We start from the raw sequence: 23,567 nt of genomic DNA, 5'->3' as shown, positions 1-23,567 counted from the left end.
TGTCGGGTGCCTCTCCCCAATGACCATTCGTCGGAGCGGGCCGATCCCAGTCGCACCCTGGCTCGGGGCGCCTTGTAGAGCACCCGGATCCAATCGCAAAATATAGGACCGAACCCCATTTTCAGGAGCACGTGCATTACATAACCTCAGTGCACCGTATCAAAGGCTTTAGCCAGATCAACGGAGACCAACACGTGAGGACCCTCTCGTCCCCGCACCTCATGTAATATGTGATTCAGGCGACGCAAATTCATTGCCGTATTACGACCCGGGATAAAGCCGCACTGGTCGGGATGGACGAGTTGGGTCATGTGCGGGGCCAGGCGATTGGCTAGCAGTTTAGTAAGGATTTTTGCATCTGAGTTCATCAATGTGATAGGTCGATAAGCTGCGGGGTCTGTTTTGTCACCGCCCGGCTTCAAGATCATACACACCTCACCCTGATTCATGGTGGGTGGAAGGGTGCCAGTACGCAAAGCCTCGTTATAGACCTGTAAGAGGGGGTGGCCAGGACATGTCCAAAAGCCTGATAAAACTCAGCCGGATATCCATCTCCACCAGGAGTCTTGGCCCGGGGGAGGGCGGTTATCGCCGCGGTAATCTCACCCAGCGTCAGCTTGACATCAAGTTCCTTCGCCACAGCTTCCGGTAGGGTCTGTAGGCGGAGGTCTTCAAGATACGAGTGGTAGGCATTCTCTGATATGGACGAGTCAGCTTCATATACAGTTTGTAGATGGCTCCGAAGGACTGCAAGAACATCAGCCTCTGAGTGGACCACAACGCCACTGGGGTTCCGTAGGGCCACGATTCGTTCGGGCGTGAACTCTCGACGAAGTATCCAGGCCAACAAGCGGCCCGACTTATCCCCTTCACGGTGGAGACGCTGCCTGTATTGGCCCAGCGTAAATGTATCAAGCCGCGTTAGTATGTCGTGTATGGATACCAGGGCAAGACCCTCCACCTGTTGGTCCGACGCGTCCGGATCGGGCTGGGATTGGGCGCGCATAAGCGCATCCTCCGTAGTCTGTAAGTCAGAGAGCAATTGTTTTCTGACCCCGTACGACAGGCCCATACACGCTCCACGTACGACCACCGGGTGGAGTAGGACAGGTCATTCCCCACCCAGTTGAGTTCCAAGTAGTCGGAAAGCGACGTTGCCACATGATCTCTGGCTACCTGATCTTGAAGCAGGTCAGTCGGCAGTCGCCACGTGCGCGGACGCGACGCGCGATCAGGCCACTGCGCCACGCACGTGACTGGGGAATGATCCGACAGATATCGGGCCTGGTGTGTAACCGTCAATATAAGAGAAGAGGGAAGGTTAGCCGCGAGAACCCGGTCCAGCCGACTATGTGTACCATGCGTCGGGGTATAATATGTGTAAAGCTTCTGTGTGGGGTGGCAGGTACGCCACACATCTACTGCCCCAAGATTATGCATCACTTCCTGTAAGCGCGCCGTCATACGGGGCTTAGTGCCCTCTCTGGACGGGTGACGGTCCAACTCATGATGCAGTACGCAATTAAAATCTCCGAACCAGAGGAGGGGCGCATCCAAACTCGGAGCCACAAGATCCTGTATCCGGGAGAAGAAGGCCGGGTCATCAATGTTCGGGGCATACATGTTCAGAAGCAGGAGGTCCTTGTCATCTAGTCTGAGTCTCGCTAATATATATATCTACCTTCCACATCTGCGTCAATATATTGAACAGCACAGGGAATCCCTGGGGCCACCCAAATGAGAACCCCCCTAGCATATGTAGAATAGGAGGAATGGAAAATCTGGCCTCTCCACTTCTTAGCCAGGCGTTGTGCGCCTTCCTCATCTAAGTGGGTCTCCTGTAAACAAGCAATTGAAACCCCATGGCGTTTAAGGAAGGTGAGGACCCTGTGTCTCTTGGTGCACGTGCCCAAGCCACGCACATTCCAAGTTAAAAACTTAAATCCCATGGCCAATGATTACGCCCAGACGGGCTACAGTATAGGCGCAACTCGGACCACCTCCAAGTGGCCCCTGCTACATATAAATCTAGGGATGCAGCTCTGAGGACAAGCTTCCCACAAATCGGAACCAATGTGCACATAATGCCAGTGTCATCTTTATCACAATCCCAATCCCACCCCCCAACAACCCCAAAACACGAAACTTTTGCAAGAACACCCTCCTCCCCCCGACCCACGAGCAATAGGATAGCAACAACCAAAACCGCCACCCCGCCCTTCCCCCGCCAGTGCCAGGACGTGCACAGACACCCCATACAACACACTCCACACACACTCACACACAGCAACACAACCCCACCCACCCACCCTCCCAGCTCCCCGAAAGACCCAATGATTCTGAGATAATCACCCGGGCATGTCTCCCCAGCTGTGTCAGTAAGGTAGACACGACATCAGCCAATCTCACCTCAGTCCCCCCATAGCTCACATGACCCAAATGCCAATCCCAAGGTACTAACCAGTGTTCGGAAAGGCCCCAGCGACAATGGTGAAATGCTACAGGCCAGAGAATTGCAGGTCAAAGGAGACCCGCACAGCTAAGGGTGAGTATACAGAAAGGTCATGGTAGTTAGAGCAAGGATCATTTCAACTCCGGTGCCGGTAGGGCAGTCTCCGGGACCACCGGAGCTGTAGAAGCTGTGTCCAGCAGTGTTTCCTGCAAAGTGTCCGGTACCAAGATGTCATTAGGAGCAGCCGCCCCAGCTGAACTCGAGCTGGCTCTCGTCGGCGAGTCATCCATAAGGATGGCCCCATCCGGTTCCACCGTGGGTCGAGCCTCAGGAGAACCACGGGACCTAGAGCGGCGATTTCTCCTACCACGACGCCGTCTCTGTGGCCTGGTTCCCCAAGTGTCGCGCGAGCCCCCTCTCTCACCCGGGGGCAAGTCATCCCCTCTGATCTCCAGCCACTCCCAAACCTCCGCTGGTGTCTCAAAGAAATGTGCCCGGCCCTGGGAAAGTACCTTGAGCTTGGCGGGATATAGAAGCATGTACTGAAGCTGCATGTCACGGATTTTTTGTTTAACCCCCAAGTAGGATTTCCTCTGTTCCTGTACCTGTTGGGTATAATCAGGGTAAATTGAAATGCGACTGTTCTCAATCGTGTGGGGCCCCGTCTCCCTCGCCGCTTTGAGAACACAGTCACGGTCCTTGTAATTCAGTATTTTCACAATGAGGGCTCTAGGAGCCTCTCCCGGTCGCCGAGGGGGCACCAGGGCCCTATGCGCCCGTTCCACAATGAAGACGCTGGACAATCCAGTCGGGCACAGGTGCTCACGGATCCAAGTCTCTAGGAAGCGCTCGGGGTTCCCCGCCTCCAGTCGTTCCGGTACTCCCAGTACTCGTATGTTGCTCCGACGCGCCCTTCCTTCTGCATCCTCAGCGCGCCTTTCCAGTGCACGGGTAGTAGAGGTGAGCTGGGCAAGTGATTTTTGCAGGGATGCGACCTCCCTCTGCAGTTGAGTGATATTACCCTCCGCATCCGAAACCTTGTCCGCCACTTTGCGAAGGTCCGTCCGCAAAAGGTTCACATCTATGGAGACCGTCTCTATCTGGCGTTCCAGGGCCGTGTGTGAACCCTGAATAGCCTTGAGGAGTTCAGCTCTGGACGGTTCCGACGGGTCCTCACCACTGTCTTCAGGGCCTGTCTGCCGCGTGATCCTCTGCGGCTGCTGGCGAGGGGTAATGTACTGGACGATCGTATTAGGCTGGGAGGCCTTCGAACCACGACCCGTGCGGGCCGCCATAACGAGTAGCTCAAGTCTGTATGACACAAGATGCGCACCTCAAGCCCGGCCGACCAAGCAGGGCCCCCCGAACCAATCCAAGTCCGAGATGGTAGGTGCACCCCGCGTTGCACAGATGATGCAGTACAGGTGGTTCAAGCAAACGAGAGGCAAGACAGCGCAGGGGCAGCATGCGTCCGCCACCCTCCAGTGGGGGGTCAGGATACGGGATCCCACCTAAATAACAATGAGCAGGACCAGCGGGAACGCGGGTATCATCGCCTCCTCACCTCACGGTACTCACTTCTGGTAGTCCAGCAGAGGATCCCCCAGGCTCAGCAGATCTGGGCAAGGAGGGACGGAGGCGCGCTCCGCTACCAGCCACCTCGGACTACCTGGAGGCCGCCCGGCACAGGTCCCAAGATGGCGGGCGCGTGGGGGAGGGGCGCAGTTCGACTGTGGCCCCAGCGACGCTGTTCCAGAATCCGCCCTGATGTAGTAAGGTGGCGAGGGGCAAAATGAGGATACAGGCCGGAGTCCGGTGGGAGGAGGGAAGCAGGCACCAAGTCTCTGCAAGGGTCAGTGAAGGTGTCGGGTCCAGCCAGGCACGCAGCAGTCCGGGGGCTCCCGCGGTCACCAGTTTCCTCAATCTGGAGTCAGGGTAGGCGGTACTCACGTCCTCCTCCACCGGGTGTAGCCGCTCCGACGGATCGGGCACACAGTCCCCAGCAGTAGCAAAGAAGGGGGGGGGGGCCAGAGCTCCGACACAGGAGCAATGCACAAAATGGACGGCGCCTCCGTCCGGACTTCCTCCTCGCCACCCAGCAGTAGGGTCGCTGAGCCGCCGCTCTCCGATCCTCCACCTACACTTCGGGAGTCTCGGCTAGATCACCAGCGTTCATCAGGGGGCTCGCTCAGGTCGGGAGCCCCGGGTGGTGCGCCCGCAGTCCGGCCTCACCGTGCAGGCCCAGTCCCCGGCGTTGCGTGATTCAACGCGCCGTCGCCACCTCCAAAAAGCACCCGTGTCATCGCCCACAGAGGAACGCAGGTCGCGGGTCCGATCTTTCAGACTCAGGGGTCCCAGTGGGGTCACAGCTCCTGTCGACACGCTTTCCAGCTATCAGGAGAGCCCGGGCAGGATTTATGCAAGGATTTTGCTGGTCTTCGGGACGGAGCTGGAGGAGCTCACGTCCTGTCGGTCATGCTGCTTGGCCACGCCCCCGTCTCCGTCCTGAAAGTTTCTTATGTGTGAAACAATGGACTTTTGTGGTTCTGATGCTTGGTTAAATGCAACATATACAACTAGGTATACTAAAGATTTTTGATGTCCTGTGATGGCAGTAGCAACAACTCAAAATCAGTAACACAATGTATGTTATCCCTTTCTGTGGTCCACATGGCCAGAGAATAACAGAGTGTTATCTGTCAGTGTGATGTATGAGAGCCCTGTCATTGTGACCTTTGTGTTTGGTTTCACTATGTACCTTGGTGTCAGGCGGCATGTAGCGTATCCATGTTATTAAAGGGCCTGGTAGATACAGGATTTGTACCAAAAGAAGTATACCCAAGTGGTTTACCCTTCAGAAGGTCAGATTACTGTGGTGTGTGTCTCTGTTGCTCTCAGCAGACTACATTTGTGATGGCCATTCCCTACATGGTGTTTGTGGTCTGTTAGTCAGAGTACTCTATCAGCAAAGAGGAGAGTCCGCTGATGACTACTAAATTGTGTATAGCCCTATAAGTGGTGCTAAGCATGTGAGGAGTGCAAATGTAGCTCATTGAGATGTATTATTTGTTGTGCTAGAAGTCTAATAAATGTATGAGAGCTCCACATGGACCCATTTACAATCAGTTACAAAATGTAGCTTCATCTCTTGCATCAATACAGGTCAATGTCCATAAGAAGCAGGCATTGTGGAAAGCCATCACCATGAAAGTGCGGTCCCTTGGAGTCTACAACCAGTGCAGCGTCCACGTCCAGGAAAAGGTGGAAGGGCCTGAGATGATGGACGATGACCTTTGAGGAAGTCCAGCTGGGGAAGCCCTCCCCAGGTCATAGGGGCGTGCGCCGAAATAGACTCCCCTAATGGCCAGTGTTCTGACGGTGGCCTATCCTGAGCTTGATGGGCAGTTGAGGGCCCAACAGCAGCTAGGAGAAGGTAAGTACTGTGCTGAGTCTGACATTGCACATTAACATTTTCCCTCTGTAAGAAGCAACAGTTGCTCCATCGACGTACTAGGTGACTAATGTCTTAAGCATTATCAGTGTGGTTCCATGTGTAGCTAGTGACGTGGTGCATGATATTTGGTCAATATTTAAGTCATGTGGTCCTGACCCAAAGCTGATTGTAGTCACATGTTAATCTTCAGAGTTTTACAGACACATGGATGTGTGATGTGATTTTTCAGCTAGACATATATGATATTGTGTGTGTCAGCTGTCCCACACATACCACGTCTCCTTTGTGTCAGGAGTGATGTTCCCGCAATACTGTGTATCTTGTCATGGGGATCTATCACATGTGACATGGCCGACAGTGCACATAGGACGCAGACAAGTAGCCATACTTGGCCTTGGTAAGTGGGGTATGTACTGCATTATGAGATGATAAACAGTGGTCCCAACTGTATTTGTATATGAAAAACAGAAAGGGACCCTGAACCTAATCAAAGGATAAAGGGGAACAACCCACCAGGGAGTTCAATCACAACAAGAACATGAGAGGGAGGTTCCCATAACTCTAATGGACTGAGGCGTTCAAAGACATTTTGACAATTGCCCACAGAAACGTAGTGAGATATCAAATCATTTTATTTTATTTTCATATATTTCTTAATAAAAAAGCATTCATAAAAAAGCATTCATTTGTTCAAATAGATTTTTTCCTAGTCATAGAGCACATATACTATAACAATATTAGCCCAGCACAGAAAGCAATAAAACATTATATACAAAACCCACTCATACTTTCAGGCATACACACATTCAGCCATCATCATATACATCAAAACAGAAAACTGTGAACACATTTAAGACCAACAAACAGAAGAATGCGCCGACGCGCGTTTCGGAAAAAGTGCTAACATTAAGGATTCCTTCATCAGGGCGCAGGTAGAGATTGATTACATTTTCATTTCAATTTTGCTGGGCAACAGACTGCAAAGCGTAGCGTTTCTGTGGGCAAAAGGGCGAGAGATATAATTTCAAATATAATATGGGGGAGGGAGGCTGGTCATCAGTATCACATAACACACATATATATACATATTTACACATTAAAATCTTATATACATACACTCGTACCGCACTGTCTAGTAGGTAGTAGAAACACAAGGCATTCATAGTGGGATATAGTGTGGCACTAATAGTGAAAGCCAGAGTAAGAGTGGTGGAAACATAGTCTCTCAACTAGCAATCCATGCATGATGGCCTAGATAGGACTGGCTCTACAATTAAAGTGTCAACAGTACAGGGGAAAATAGAGGAACAGACAGGGACGATACCTCGAAATACTTTCCATAGTATTATACCTATCAAACATGTTCCCACACAGAGCTAAGTTGCTCACCTCTTAAAGAGACCCACGAACAGATTCAGTAGGCTAGCTGGGATAGGAAGCCTCTAGATGCATGCAGATATACCAAAAAACGAAATGCTGTAAAGGGGAGGAAAAAGCGGTTGGCTTTAAACCCTTCAGGACATAATTATACAGAGACTCATTAAGACGACGATCTGTACATCCAAAAGTAAAGCTAGGTAGGATACGTTAAAGTAAGGGAGTTGAACACGAGAATAAGTTCGCAAAAAATACCTCCAAGGTTTCAGAAGGAGCATGTATAAATCCAGGTACAGCCGGTCGATAATATAAGGACCCCAGAAGGGATCACATGGAGTATTACAATCCGTGCTTACAAAATTTCTGAAACAACAATAAGTGTTCCTGCAGTTACATTAAAATGAAACAGCGCACGGAGAAACAAACCGATACTCAAAATAAGCGTGCTGCACAAGGAACTTACTCAAGCAAGCTGTAATGAATCCCGTGTGATACTTAAGCATGGAAAACAGCTACGGATGGGCTGATTTAGGAGAATAAACAGTCTTCTGCTCTGACAGGCTCTCTGTAAAATACAGAGCGAAAGATTAACAAGAGAGGTGACGGCTGGGAAAATTACATCAGCACTCGGAAAAAAGAGCCGCATTTCCTTCCAGATAACAACTTACTTAAGAGCTGTCGAGCGGGATATCCAAACGGTCTACTGCCTTCTTCGTCCGGGTGTGGAAAATGGCCAGGGGTAACGCCTCGTTTTTAAAGCCCATTCACACTAGGTTAATCCTCTTCACCTGATAAACCCCGCCAGAACGGTGATCGGCGTCTCCAAGAGATGAACGGAGAGCGCAAAGGCGGACCTACGGATTACCAAACGTACATAACGATAGAGAGGGGACTAACGAAACTCGGAATCTCTTACTAAACCTAGAAAAGATACTCGTAATTATGTATTGGATATAGGAGAAAAAAAAATTTGTAATAACAAAAGAACATATTTGAGATTTAAAGAATATTTATAGATACATCCAGAAAAGATGAAAAAAACAATAAAGGGATAATGAAAGAAATATAATTAAATGCAATAAAAGGAAATTATTAGAAAAACTATACAGAAAATGTAAATGAGATGGTAGACAAAAATCTGAGAAGGCTACTGTATAGCGTTTTCCCAGGGAATAGACTCATTTAATCCGGAGACAGCCGTCTCCATAGTGAAGATCCAAAAAACTTCCCTTTTACCTCTAAGGGTATCGGTGTTACCAGGTATGTAACTGTTACCACGCAACTGTTGGCACTAAATACTTTTACAACGAAACTATTACCACGCAGGACCCTTTACCACGAATACCTTTACAACGCATTACACTACAACGCAGATACTATTACAACGCATACCGTTACAACGTAAGTATAGGTAAGTTTATCTTTTTTTTAAACATTTATTAGGGGTATTGGGTTTGGGTTTTGGGGTACAGGGGTATTTTTAGGTTTCAGGGTTGGGTTTGTGTTTTGGGGTACAGGGGTATTTTTAGGTTTCAGGGTTGGGTTTGGGTTTTGGGGTACAGGGGTATTTTTAGGTTTCAGGGCTGGGTTTGGGTTTTGGGGTACAGGGGTATTTTTATGAGGTTTCAGGGTTGGGTTTGGGTTTTGGGGTACAGGGGTATTTTTAGGTTTCAGGGCTGGGTTTGGGTTTTGGGGTACAGGGGTATTTTTAGGTTACAGGGTTGGGTTTGGGTTTTGGGGTACAGGGGTATTTTTAGGTTTCAGTGTTGGGTTTGGGTTTTGGGGTACAGGGGTATTTTTAGGTTTCAGGGTTGGGTTTGGGTTTTGGGGTACAGGGGTGTTTTTAGGTTTCACGGCTGGGTTTGGGTTTTGGGGTACAGGGGTATTTTTAGGTTTCAGGGCTGGGTTTGGGTTTTGGGGTACAGGGGTATTTTTAGGTTTCAGGGCTGGGTTTGGGTTTTGGGGTACAGGGGTATTTTTAGGTTTCAGGGTTGGGTTTGAGTTTTGGGGATACAGGGGTATTTTTTTTAGGTTTCAGGGTTGGTTTTGGGTTTTGGGGTACAGGGGTATTTTTAGGTTTAAGGGCTGGGTTTGTGTTTTGGGGTACAGGGGTATTTTTAGTTTTAAGGGCTGGGTTTGGGTTTTGGGGTACAGGGGTATTTTTAGGTTTCAGGGTTGGGTTTGGGTTTTGGGGTACAGGGGTATTTTTAGGTTTTAGGGATGGGTTTGGGTTTTGGGGTACAGGGGTATTTTTAACATATATATTTACAAATTAATAAATAAAAATTAATATAATTAATTAAAATATTTAATATTAAAATAATGTATTAATTAAAAAATTATATTATTAATAATTACATTATTTTAACATATTATATACTTACCTATACTTACATTGTAATGGTATTCGTTGTAATAGTACCTGCGTTGTAGTGTATTGCGTTGTAAAGGTATTCGTGGTAAAGGGTCCTGCGTTGTAAAAATTGCGTGGTAATGGTCTGCGTGCTAAAAGTATGCGTGGTATCAACATATATCCGTGTTACCATCTTTGGGACTGTGTATCCGTTCAAGGATCAACCACTTGAGGTCTTTGATTTTGTGGCCCATTTCATTCCAATGGGCCACCAAGGGAGCTCCCATCCGAGAATTTCTAATGCATGATTTATGTTCGGAAAACCGTAGACGAAATTCCCTACCTGTTTCTCCGACATACCCTTTCGAGCAGGGGCAGGTAAGTAAGTATATCAAATTGCTGGACTTACAGTTAAACATCTCCTTGAACTTGATGTTTCTTTTACCCCATTTGAGCTCGGGGGTACAGATCACTTGGTCGCAGGCGTGGCAGCCGCCACATCTGTGACTACCCAGAATTGGATTAGCTCCTGTGATGCTTTTTTGGACACGACCTATAGGATCAGAGGTAGACGCCCTAACTAAGAAGTTTCTCAGGTTCTTGTTGCGCGGAACGCAAAAATAGGTTTGTCTAGTTTATCAGATGTTTTATCTAGGTTTAGGACGTGCCAGTGCGAGTTAATCACAAACCTTAGTTTGTCATTAAAATTCGAGTGAGTAGAAATCATGACGAGCTTGTCATCCTCTTTTTTGTCTTTGGGTATCAAGAGGTTTTCCCTGTTGTAATATTTGGCCCTCTTATAAGAGTCCCTAATGAGTCGCTTCGGGTAGCCTCTGTCCGTGAAATTCTTTTTCATTATTCCTGCATGATGTTCAAAGTTGTTTAAGTCAGAACAATTTCGACGAAGCCGTAGAAATTGGCTAAAAGGAATGTTATTTCTTTGGCTGCGGGGGTGGAAACTATCATACATAAGCAAAGTGTTGCATGCAGATGGCTTCGTATAAAGAGATACTTCTAAAAGGTTGTTGTTTTCGAGGATCCACACATCAAGAAATTCTATTTTCTTAGCGCTGATGTTGGTGCTGAATTTAAGATGGGGATCACAAAGATTAATCAACAAGGTGAATTCATTCAGCTGTTCTAGGGAGCCTTGCCAGATAAAGAAGATATCATCTATATACCTGTTGTACTTTCGAAGAAGGGAGCAACTTCGTTATAGATATGCTTCTTTTCGAACATCCCCATGTAAGCATTTGTTACATTGGGGGCACATGCAGCTCCCAAGCAAATATTGGGAATCAGCATGGGAGCTGCATGTGCCCCCAATGTAGCAAATGCTTACATGGGGATGTTCGAAGAGAAGCATATCTATAACGAAGTTGCGCCCTTCTTCGAAAATGTCACCCAGTACAACAGGTATATAGATGATATCTTCTTTATCTGGCAAGGCTCCCTAGAACAGCTGAATGAATTCACCTTGTGGATTAATCTTTGTGATCCCAATCTTAAATTCAGCACCAACATCAGCGCTAAGAAAATAGAATTTCTTGATGTGTGGATCTTCGAAAACAACAACCTTTTAGAAGTATCTCTTTATACGAAGCCATCTGCACGCAACACTTTGCTTATGTATGATAGTTTCCACCCCCGCAGCCAAAGAAATAACATTCCTTTTAGCCAATTTCTACGGCTTCGTCTAAATTGTTCTGACTTAAACAACTTTGAACATCATGCAGGAATAATGAAAAAGAATTTCACGGACAGAGGCTACCCGAAGCGACTCATTAGGGACTCTTATAAGAGGGCCAAATATTACAACAGGGAAAAACTCTTGATACCCAAAGACAAAAAAGAGGATGACAAGCTCGTCATGATTTCTACTCACTCGAATTTTAATGACAAACTAAGGTTTGTGATTAACTCGCACTGGCACCTCCTAAACCTAGATAAAACATCTGATAAACTAGACAAACCTATTTTTGCGTTCCGACGCAACAAGAACCTGAGAAACTTCTTAGTTAGGGCGTCTACCTCTGATCCTATAGGTCGTGTCCAAAAAAGCATCACAGGAGCTAATCCAATTCTGGGTAGGCACAGATGTGGCGGCTGCCACGCCTGCGACCAAGTGATCTGTACCCCCAAGCTCAATGGGGTAAAAGAAACATCAAGTTCAAGGAGATGTTTAACTGTAAGTCCAGCAATTTGATATACTTACTTACCTGCCCTGCTCGAAAGGGTATGTCGGAGAAACAGGTAGGGAATTTCCTCTACGGTTTTCCGAACATAAATCATGCATTAGAAACTCTCGGATGGGAGCTCCCTTGGTGGCCCATTGGAATGAAATGGGCCACAAAATCAAAGACCTCAAGTGGTTGATCCTTGAATGGATACACAGTCCCCAGATGGTATCACCGATACCCTTAGAGGTAAAAGGGAAGTTTTTTGGATCTTCACTATGGAGACGGCTGTCTCCGGATTAAATGAGTCTATTCCCTGGGAAAACGCTATACAGTAGCCTTCTCAGATTTTTGCCTACCATCTCATTTACATTTTCTGTATAGTTTTTCCAATAATTTCCTTTTATTGCATTTAATTATATTTCTTTGATTATCCCTTTATTGTTTTTTTCGTCTTTTCTGGGTGTATCTATAAATATTCTTTAAATCTCAAATATGTTCTTTTGTTATTACAATTTTTTTTTCTCCTATATCCAATACATAATTACGAGTATCTTTTCTAGGTTTAGTAAGAGACTCCGAGTTTCGTTAGTCCCCTCTCTATCGTTATGTACGTTTGGGAATCCGTAGGTCCGCCTTTGCGCTCTCCGTTCATCTCTTGGAGACGCCGATCACCGTTCTGGCGGGGTTTATCAGGTGAAGAGGATTAACCTAGTGTGAATGGGCTTTAAAAACGAGGCGTTACCCCTGGCCATTTTCCACACCCGGACGAAGAAGGCAGTAGACCTTTTGGATATCCCGCTCGACAACTCTTAAGTAAGTTGTTATCTGGAAGGAAATGCGGCTCTTTTTACCGAGTGCTGATGTAATTTTCCCAGCCGTCACCTCTCTTGTTAATCTTTCGCTCTGTATTTTACAGAGAGCCTGTCAGAGCAGAAGACTGTTTATTCTCCTAAATCAGCCCATCCGTAGCTGTTTTCCATGCTTAATTATCACACGGGATTCATTACAGCTTGCTTGAGTAAGTTCTTGTGCAGCACGCTTATTTTGAGTATCGGTTTGTTTCTCCGTGCGCTGTTTCATTTTAATGTAACTGCAGGAACACTTATTGTTGTTTCAGAAATTTTGTAAGCACGGATTGTAATACTCCATGTGATCCCTTCTGGGGCCCTTATATTATCGACCGGCTGTACCTGGATTTATACATGCTCCTTCTGAAACCTTGGAGGTATTTTTTGCGAACTTATTCTCGTGTTCTACTCCCTTACTTTAACGTATTCTACCTAGCTTTACTTTTGGATGTACAGATCGTCGTCTTAATGAGTCTCTGCATATAGTATTTTTCTATATCCTCTGCTAACATATATAATTATGTCCTGAAGGGTTTAAAGCCAACCGCTTTTTCCTTCCCTTTACAGCATTTTGTTTTTTGGTATATCTACATGCATCTAGAGGCTTCCTATCCCAGCTCGCCCACTGAATCTGTACGTGGGTCTCTTTAAGAGGTGAGCAACTTAGCTCTGTGTGGGAACATGTTTGATAGGTATAATACTATGGAAAGTATTTCGAGGTATCGTCCCTGTCTGTTCCTCTATTTTCCCCTGTACTGTTGACACTTTAATTGTAGAGCCAGTCCTATCTAGGCCATCATGAATGGATTGCTAGTTGAGAGACTATGTTTCCACCACTCTTACTCTGGCTTTCACTATTAGTGCCACACTATATCCCACTATGAATGCCTTGTGTTCCTACTACCTACTAGACAGTGCGGTATGAGTGTATGTATATAAGATTTTAATGTGTAAATATGTATATATATATGTGTGTTATGTGATACTGATGACCAGCCTCCCTCCCCCATATTATATTTGAAATTATATCTCTTGCCCTTTTGCCCACAGAAACGCTACGCTTTGCACTCTGTTGCCCAGCAAAATTGAAATGAAAATGTAATCAATCTCTACCTGCGCCCTGATGAAGGAATCCTTAATGTTGGCACTTTTTCCGAAACGCGCGTCGGCGCATTCTTCTGTTTGTTGGTCTTAAATGTGTTCACAGTTTTCTGTTTTGATGTATATGATGATGGCTGAATGTGTGTATGCCTGAAAGTATGAGTGGGTTTTGTATATAATGTTTTATTGCTTTCTGTGCTGGGCTAATATTGTTATAGTATATGTACTCTATGACTAGGAAAAAATCTATTTGAACAATGAATGCTTTTTTATGAATACTTTTTTATTAAGAAATATATGAAAATAAAATAAAATGATTTGATATCTCACTATGTTTCTGTGGGCAATTGTCAAAATGTCTTTGAACGCCTCAGTCCATTAGAGTTATGGGAACCTCCCTCTCATGTTCTTGTTGTGACCCAACTGTATTTGTGCCTATGTGATGGCAAGTGTAGGTTTTTTTAATAATATACTCTGATGTAAGGATGTACATAGGTTAAGGCTGTGTGTCCTCCAAATTTTTATGTGTTTGACAATGTGTAAAGATAAATGTACATGCATGCTGGGAATGCAGGTGATGTGCACACACAGACAGGAGTGTGTAGAAATGGGAGGGTTTGTTAGGTATACATAGAGACAATGGGCTATCTTATTAGCCATGTCCTGATGTTGATGCTATGTATATGTTGGCATGTCTACTTACAGTTTTGTCTAACAAACTTTTCCTCGCTAGCACTGATGTGCGAGTGTGGAGTGATTTGAATTTTATTTAATTTGAATTTAAAAAACATTTATTAAGCGCGCATATACCTAGCGGTTTCTTGGCGCTGGGATGCAATAGAGCCTAGAGGAAGGGGTGCAGGAAATTAGAGCGAAAAGGCTTGCAGGAAGAGATGAGTTTTGAGTGCCTTGCGGAAGTCAGAGTACAAGGGAATAGATCTGATGGTGGGGGAAGGGAATTCCAAAAGGTGGGCGCCGAGGACAGCGAATTTCACCCCCCCATCCTCTTCTTCCTGAAACGTGGGACGGAAAGGAGGGACTGGGTGGAGGAGTGGAGTTCTCTGACCGGGATGTAACTTTTGATTTCGGAATTTATAAAAGCTGGAGCGGTTCCGGCTCGGGCCTGAAACGTGGTGCAGCCAAGTTTGAAGAGGGCCCGCTCTCTGATGGTAGACAATGCAAGTTCTTCAATAAAGGGGTAGCATGATGCAGTTTAGGGAGACCATGAATGAGGCGGGCAGCTTGGTTCTGGACCAACTGAAGGCGTTGGAGGGCATAGGCCGGGACACTGTTATACAGGATGTTACCGTAGTCTAGGCGTGATAACACCATTGCCATCATAATACATTTTAGAGCAGAAGGGGAGAAGAATCTAGAAATTTTCCTGATGGTGCGGAGGGTAAAGAAACAAAATGATACCACCATACTGATCTGGGAGTGCAGAGTAAGATGTTGGTTTAACGTGATCCCGAGTGTTTTAACTGAATGAGAAGGTAAGGGGGGGACTGAGTGAGGGAGGCCAAAACGTGGGGGTCCAGGGACTGGATGTACCACCAGTAAGAACCAACTCAGTTTTGTCTGGGTTAAGTTTAAGGTGGTTGAAGTTCATCCAGTCCCTGATGAAAATCATAACCGATTGAAAATTATGGATAGACTGAGGGGAATGGGAAAGGTTGAAAATCAACTGGAGGTCATCTGCATAGTTGAAGACGGTGAACTCCAGTTGCTGTAAAGCAAAAATAAGGGGGGAAATGTACAGGTTAAATAAAAGGGGGAAAGGGAGGAGCCTTGAGGGACACCGCACTGCACCTTGCGTGGGGGAGCAGGGAAATCTGCTAGATGAACGGCCTGGGTGCGGTCTATCAGGAACGAAGTGAGCCAAGCCAGAGGGGGCCCTCTGATGCCCGCTGCCTCGACACGGGTGAGAAGGATGGAATGGTCAACCTTGTCAAAGGCAGCGGACATATCGAGGAGGACCATGGCTTGGGGCTGGTTTATATCCATCCCCTCCCTGAGTCTGTCCAGGACTGAGACCACGACCTTCCCGGTGGAGTGGAGCGGGCAAAAGCCAGCCTGACAGGAGGCCAGACAACCGCTGTCCTCAACAAAAGAGCCGAGGACAGAGGTGATGTTGCATTCCAGGATTTTACCCAGGTAAGGGAGAAGGGAAATGGGGCGATAATTGGAAAGGGAGGAAGGGTCGGCATCAGGTTTTTTCAGGATAGGAATTATTATTGCCGCTTTGTGAAGGTCAGGGACAGAGCCGTTACTGAGGGAGTCATTGAGAAAAGCCAAGGGGGGGTGTGGACAAGCTAGAAAAAAAATTCTCAATACAAAAGCTGGGCAAACATCGGAGGGGGAACCGGATTTAAACCGAACCAACAGGGAAGATAGAGTATCCCTGGTCAGTAGGGGTATGTGATCTAGATAGAACCTGTTGGGAGGAAGTTCAGAAACAGGGGGGGGAGGGGGGAGGGAGGAGGTGGAGGTATGTTGGCCTTGATGGCTGCAATTTTCTCAATGAAAAAATAGTTTAGAGAATCGCAGAGGGATTGGGAAGGGGAAGGTTTAAGGGAAGTTCTGTCTGATAAGGCCAACTCGTGGACGGTGGAAAAGATTTTCCTAGGCTGCTTTTCGGCTAAAAGTATTTTGTCCGAGAAATAGTTGGTCTTGGCCAGGAGAATTGCCTTTTTGTATATATTAAGCGTGAGGGAGTAGCAGGGGCGGTGGGTGACATTTGAAAGTGGTGGGGCGCAAAGTGATTTGCATACAGCACCCTAGCGAGCCAGTGCAGCGAGCGAGCCCGAACCCCAAAAGGGGGGTTAGGGGGGTTTACCCCCCCCCAAGAAAATTTTGAAAAAAAATAAGAAAAATCGTGCATTTTCAAGCAAATTTGAGAAAGCAGGAAGGTTAATAAAGCAATTGTGAAAGTGCAGTTATTACATTATTAGATGGCATAACATAGGTAGCTGCTTATTCAGTATAACCACGGAGCTTCATACATTTCATCCTATTACGCTCAGGTGCTGAATTCAGACTATAAGACTTTCATGAAAATCTCAGCTCTAAGAGTAGAAGAAGTTGCACAGCAGTTGGGAAACAGCCTTCACAAAGCATTAGGAAAATGAGAGGCAATTACTTGAAAGCAAACTGAAAGCAATGCATCAAGTAGTAACTTAAAGCAATGCATCCAGCAAAACAGTGCATGCAGTCAACCATACAAAAGTAAACTAAAGCAAGTGTGAACCTGTGAACCTTCACTTTGAAAGCAGGGTGCTAGTCAACAGGCCAGTCACATACATTTAAACTGAAGAAGAGTACACTTCAGCATGCAGGCACCAACATAAAAGCACCAAGCAAGTCAAACAGTTTAATGAAAGAAAAATGAAAGCAATACATCCAGCAAACTAGACAGTGACTCAAAAAGTAAACTGAAGCAAGTGCACACTGAAAGGAATGCGCAGTCATAAGTCAGACATTCACATAAAAGCAACTTACCAAGACACCCAATCAATTACATGGGAAAAACTTGAGCCAATGCACCCAGAAAACCAGACCGAAGGGGAGACAGGCAAAAGGGGTCATAATGGGACATCTGGCACAGCCACTTTGTAATCGAGGTCACCCACCCAGCTCAAGACTGAGTTACAGGCTGATCTTAAATCTTTAAACAACCACAAGGGTCTCCAGCTAGTTGGTTCTTGAGCCAAAAGAGTCCTCAACTCACTGGGAGTCTTTACATCGCGCCTGAGATGACATGACAATGTCCCTTAATCCGGAGCAACTGTGGGTACTGGTCTGGGTCTGGATCTGACTTGGTACGAGCAGGATACAAAAAGTAACGGGTTGGTGGTAACCCACTTCAAGTGAAGGAGCTGTAAGGAACCTAAGCGCACTGGTGTGGATACCACTAACAGGGCAGCTCTGGCTTTCTCAGGGTGGGTGTCAGCTGTGTGATGAAACCAGCATGTGAAGCAGTTACCTCAAACAAATTAAAACCAATGCACTCATCAAGACAAGGAGTTACATGAAATCAAATAGAAAACCACCATCAAGCCAGGTAGTCACCTAAAGGCAAATTGAAGTGACTGTACACTAATGGAAGTGCACTTCACCAGCCAGCCTATTACACTAAAGGAAAATAAAAGCAATGCTCCCAGTAAACAAGACAACATAAATTGAAAATGTTTCCCCGCAGGACCAACAGTCACAAAAAGTAAAGAAACAGAACGAAGTCAGAGACCCTCCAGGAATCCAGGAGAGTGGTCTGGTGGACTGTTCATGAAGGCTGAACCTGGTTCCCCAGAACGAAATTCGGCAGCTCTGGCGTAGTGCCACATCCCCCAATGAACACCATACTATCCCACTGAGATACCCACACTGCCTTCAGCTACAACCCAGTTGTGCCCTGCTACATATACCTGGATGCGGCTCAATTCAAATTATGCACAAGAGGGATATGCTGCCTGGAAAAAAAGTACCTTCCTGGAAAAAGCAAACCCTCATATGGATGCAAGATTAAGTAAAGCATATGAAATGTAAGTAGAACAACATGGCTACCTTAACACTTTTATACTTAATATTCAGAAATCAAGAGTGTTTTTTACTGAAACTTTAAGCACCACTACAGATCCCTGGGGGGACCAGTATCACGGTGTATTGCTTATATCCTGTGAACCGTGAGCAGTATGGTTTAAAAAGACTACATTACTCAACACAGAGCCACTGCTTGTTTTTCTTTTTTTTTTCCTGTTTCATTATTTTTCATCCTTCCACTCCCTTATTCACTATTTTAATTTCTTTAAACACCCACTCACCAATAAATGTTAATTTCACTTCACCGCAAGCACTTTTTTGCAATTGTGGTCTCTGGACACTACTGCAATACCAGTGGTTAACCTCTGGGTGGAGGTCAGCATACCAAACAAAACCATGATGATGATGCGGTCACGTTAAGTGGAGAATCAAGATATACCGCCTCCTATTTCCATCTACGTACGTGTATGATGGTTTTTAAGAAGGCACCACTAACTAACAAATCCTGGTAAAGTGTACCTTTAGGAGTCTCCTTGGTGGTGGGGATGCAATATTTTGATTAAATAGGATGTTGCTTGGGGGACCTTAATAACGATAAAAGTCATGAACTCAATTCGATGTTTCATTGTAACCAGAAAATGTAATCAAACCAGGTATGGTGTGGTCAGTGCTCGAGACCCACCATGCGACTGGAGGAGTAGGTCTGAACTTTGTGAAGTAAGAGATCTTCAGGAAAGGACATCTAATCCACTTCCTATCCAGAACGAAGATCGTCCACACCTTCTGCACCAAAGTCAGGTGAGAAAGTCCACACATTCTCCACAACAAAAACTAACCCTGTAATATCAGGTCTATGTGATTACACCATCACTGAAAATAACTTTACTAAAATGACAGCCTAATATTAGACCTGTTATCCCACGCTATGAAATAATTACTCAACGGTAACCAGCAGAATGTATATTGGTACGGTACACTTCTAGTGCACGGGCCGCCATGTTCATATAAGTGGTTAACTCATTCCAGGAAAGAACAACCTGGTCTTCCATAAGCTGATGTGAACAGTCCGAAACCAACACCCTTGAGGAGCATGTGCTGAACCGTTTCAATCTCCGCCAGTCTCGCTGCCATCTTGTCTCCTAATTTGCCATAACATATACGCGTCAATTCCCTGCCCACATACCTCAGAATATATGCGCTTAATCCTCCACGTGCAGGCTCTCAGGCCTCCACTTACCCCTTAGCTGGGCTACATTCTGAGCTTCCTCTGCTGTCACCATCCTTTTGTCGCCCTCCCCTTTACAACAAAACATGTTTTTCGAGTTCCCACATAGTTAATCCACCCAGATTTACTAACCTCTGCAAACTGTGCACAGACAGCCGATTAGAAAAGAGTAACATAAGATGGATGAACCTTTGAATGGGTAGGGGCATCTGTCTCTACCCTGGGGTTTTCAACGTCCAATGGCTCAAAGGGGTGTGTGTGTGTGTGGGGGGGGTGAATGAGACTCGCCAGCATCACTTCCTCTCCTGTCCTCATGTGTCATCAGCAAACTAGGTAACATGTTGAGTAGGCTTACATGTGAACTCGATAGTTCATTCTGATAGTGTTATTCTCATAATCACATAGTGGTTGACTCCAAGTCAAATCATCCGGATTTTTACCTGCCCCAAGTGGCTAGCACAAATGTGTATGCAACACAAGATAAAACATATTTTTAAGTTCATACCGTGCCATGCCGAAGTTGAAATGAATACACTTTCTGACAACCAACTGTCTGTTTTTTTGTCCCTGGAGCCTTGCTGAGCAGGATTATGGTGCTTATGCAGTTGAAAAGCATCACTTCAGTGGGCGCCAGTCCATTATCACCAACAGAACTGACCTCCCAGGCAGCAGGACGCTACGGTATATCTGAAAACAGCAGTACAAATGCAGGAAGCTTTGGGGAGTCCTTTGAAGCGACGGTTTCCCTACAACCCTCCGATTTATTCTCCTATTCCAACACAGGAACTGCCTTTCAACACTCAACAGAGACACCTGTCACAGACCACCCTCACGCCACTGTGAACAGCAACACTAATGGGTCTTTAGAGCAGGAAGCTTTCAGTACAACAGAGACTGCTGGGGTCACTGGACTGCACTTAGCACTGCTAAGTGATTCATTGGCAGGTGGAACTGTGCAGCAGACAACAGCACATACCTCAGACTGGGTGACTGACAAGTCAAGCATTCACAGTTCGTATGCCTGATCTGGACTTCTACCCTACCGCATGCACCTGAACTAAGACATAAACACGTATATCACTACTAATGTCTAGCTATTAGCTGAGAATCCTCACGAGATTACAAGCAGTAAACTAGAGCGTACCTATTGGAGTTTGTTAACCCTTTCAGGCGTCTCTGATGGTTCAGCAAATTTGTGCGTGGACCCACTTCTTTATACTGTAACGGAAGCAATAAATGCCACTATAAGTCTCACCAAAGTCACGCTTCGTAATACGCTAGCCGCATAAATTACGGACTAAACTGAATGTTTGTCGAATATTCATACACGCTTACCTCTTCAAGGAAACTCTGCTGAGTGTACAAATACGTAATCGTTCTGCTCTCAAGTTCCGCGTAAAGCAGGCTGTGTCGTCACTTCCTGTTGAAAACACGGCTGCGGCAGTGTCCAGCCACCAATTCACCACTCACCATCCAGAGAGCCCAGCTGCTCCCAGGGGTCACCCAGCCGGAGATGCTTCGGACTGCTGATGGAACGGCTTCACCAGATCCGTCGGGCATGTCTTATGCCGAGATCCTCGCCATTGCCATGGGGGCCATTATCCTGACTGCTTTAGTGAGTGGGTCCGTTGGGAATGCCGGGCCACCCCCACGCGCGGCATCCAATGGGATGCTGCGCCGGTGGACCAGCCAATCCTGGCGCTGCATGCAGCGCCAGGATTGGCTAGGGGGGCACATTTGCTGCTCGCCCTGTCGCCCTTAGGAAACCCGGGCTGAAGCACAGTGAAGCACCCCTGGGTCCCACTGGGGAACTTACAGTGCGCATGCTTTAGAAAGTTGCCAACTTTCTCAAGCATGCGCACTGTAAGTTCCCCAGCGGGACTGCGCACTATGGTCTGCTGCAGCCTGAGTGTGTGGACTGTCACTCAAGCTGCAGCAGGCCACCCCCCCTGCGCAATTCAGCGCAATGTTTTATTTAGAGTCTAGATACGGCTGGCGGCCGCGATGCGGGTCCATGGTGGCTGTTGGGGCTACGCCCCTACGCCCCAATGGATGCACCGCGGCTGGGGAGTAGTGAGTTTTCAGTGTTGGGCAATAGGCGTGCCTCCAGGCGCGTCCGGCCTGACGCACAGCTAATTTCTTTCCCTTGAGGTCATCAGTAAACCATTTGTTGGCGTTATGAGCGCGTTTAACTGTGACACGTTTCAAGGGGGCCACTTGGTTACATGACCTGGAAAGCCAGACATTGATGGCAGCTAGCTGGGATGAGGGTGCGAGTTCCTCTAGGGCAGGATAAGAGTCTTGAAGAGAGGAGCAGAGGGAGGGAATGTCGACCTTATTCCAATTACGAGCCAAGGTATTTTTGGGAAAGGAGGGGCGTTTAATCAGGTTGAGATCTAGGAAAAACGAGATCAGAAAGTGATCGGACCAGAGACAGGGCATGGTGATTGGGGGAGTGACCGGAATATTTAATGACCAAATTGGGTCCAGGGTATGCCCCTTAATGTGGATGGGGGTGAACACATGTGAGATAAAATTTAAACTGTGGCGAAGATCAGTAAAGTCTTTAGAGACTGAATCTTCCGCGGGATCAAATGGCTAGAAGTTAAAATCACCAAGAACTAGGACTGAGGAGTTGTTAACTGCTAGTGTGGCGAGCAGTTCCTGAAACTCAGCAGTGAAGTGGGGAGTAGAGTGGGGTGGGCGGTAGGCAAGGACACAGGTAATGGGGATTTGGAAGGAGGCAGATCGCATCACTAAACAGTCGACTGCCGTGATGGTCGGGGAAGAAAGTATTTGGAAATGAAGGTCCGAACGGACAATCAAGGCAACGCCTCCGCTTGCCTTGCCTGCCGGCCGATCGGCCCGCAGAGCGTAGTAAGAGGAGGGTAAAGATGCGAGAATATTGGGAAGAAAATCTGGGCAGAACCAAGTTTCTGTCAAGAACAAAAGTTCAGGTTTGTGAGAGTCAAGGAACACAAAGAGTTCAAGGTGGTGCTTGAGGGCCGATCTGTAATGTAATGTGGACTACACATGTCCACTGTTGAAGGTGCTTTCACTGACTGATGACATGCCTCAGGGAGTGACATGCCGAATTGGTGTGGTCATATGTGGTTCTTTGAACACTGTATACCATGTAGGGGGGGGTGCAAAATGTTCTCGGTAGTGTCACATGCCTTCCCTTTTGGACACAGGTGCCAGCTCATTATCATGCACTAGAACTTAGCTGAATCTCTTAAGCATTTCACTATTCTATGGAGTTATAGACATGAAACCTGAGGACGTTGTTGCCTCCAGGCTCAAAGTGGAGGGGATTTGCCCCTAGCCATAGGTGTGGTATTGTACAATGGATATATGTGCTGCTGCTGACAGTAAACTTGGGCCACCTTCTCTCAATGGCTGTTATAGGTAACCTTGTCAGTGGAGTGATCAGTGCCCATTTGATGATAATATTGTTGAGATATGTTTGTACATTGATTTAATGCAGATGTTTTACACCTATCTCCACTGTCATTTCAGCATCAACTGAGTCAGCCAGTGCAGACGGTGCCAACGACGTTGGGGTTGCAGGTGGCCACAGTGGCTTCGGTCAGGAGACTGACACTGACGGAGTCAGTGGCCTGGAGGAGGACGCAACATCTTCAGAATCAGTCTCCAGTAGCAGCCCTGTGGTGGCTTCTGATCCTTCAGTACCTGTGTCCATATCAACCTTGTCCCCCACCTCCCATTCCATCTCTGCCCTCCCTGCTACCCCCCCCCCCCCAATATGTCAGGCTCCTCTCCCATAGGGAGCGGGCCATCTCCTTTGGTCCAGGCACCTCATCCCCTGAACCAGTGCACCCTGCTGCCCTGAGTGAGGAGGCTATTAACCTCCTGAGACATATCTCTGTTGGACAGTATGCACTGTTGAATGCCATCCAGGGGCAGTCCTGCCTGATGGAGCACACACTGGAGTTCCTGGAAGGTATTCACAGTAGTATGTCTGCACTGCAACAGTTGTTTCAGGCTCAGGCCTCTGTCCTACCCAGTCCAGTCTTCCAC

The 23,567-nt window shown here is 46.9% G+C and overlaps 1 long non-coding RNA gene and 1 pseudogene across 1 annotated transcript; one reads left to right on the top strand and one right to left on the bottom strand.

The window, feature by feature from the left end:
- Positions 1 to 6,551: 6,551 nt before the first annotated feature.
- On the bottom strand, positions 6,552 to 8,106 carry LOC144771789 (uncharacterized). Its single transcript, XR_013599478.1, has 5 exons — positions 7,952 to 8,106; positions 7,747 to 7,848; positions 7,539 to 7,646; positions 7,296 to 7,382; positions 6,552 to 6,901 (listed from the first exon to the last, which is right to left on the bottom strand). It is a non-coding gene; the product is annotated as an uncharacterized LOC144771789 (long non-coding RNA).
- Positions 8,107 to 10,939: 2,833 nt separating this feature from the next.
- On the top strand, positions 10,940 to 21,292 carry LOC144773809 (uncharacterized; annotated as a pseudogene).
- Positions 21,293 to 23,567: the final 2,275 nt, after the last annotated feature.

This window comes from Lissotriton helveticus, chromosome 8 (genome assembly GCF_964261635.1).
Source record: "Lissotriton helveticus chromosome 8, aLisHel1.1, whole genome shotgun sequence".
NCBI classification, from domain to species: Eukaryota; Metazoa; Chordata; class Amphibia; order Caudata; family Salamandridae; genus Lissotriton; species Lissotriton helveticus.
This window is presented reverse-complemented; position numbering and strand designations above follow the sequence as displayed.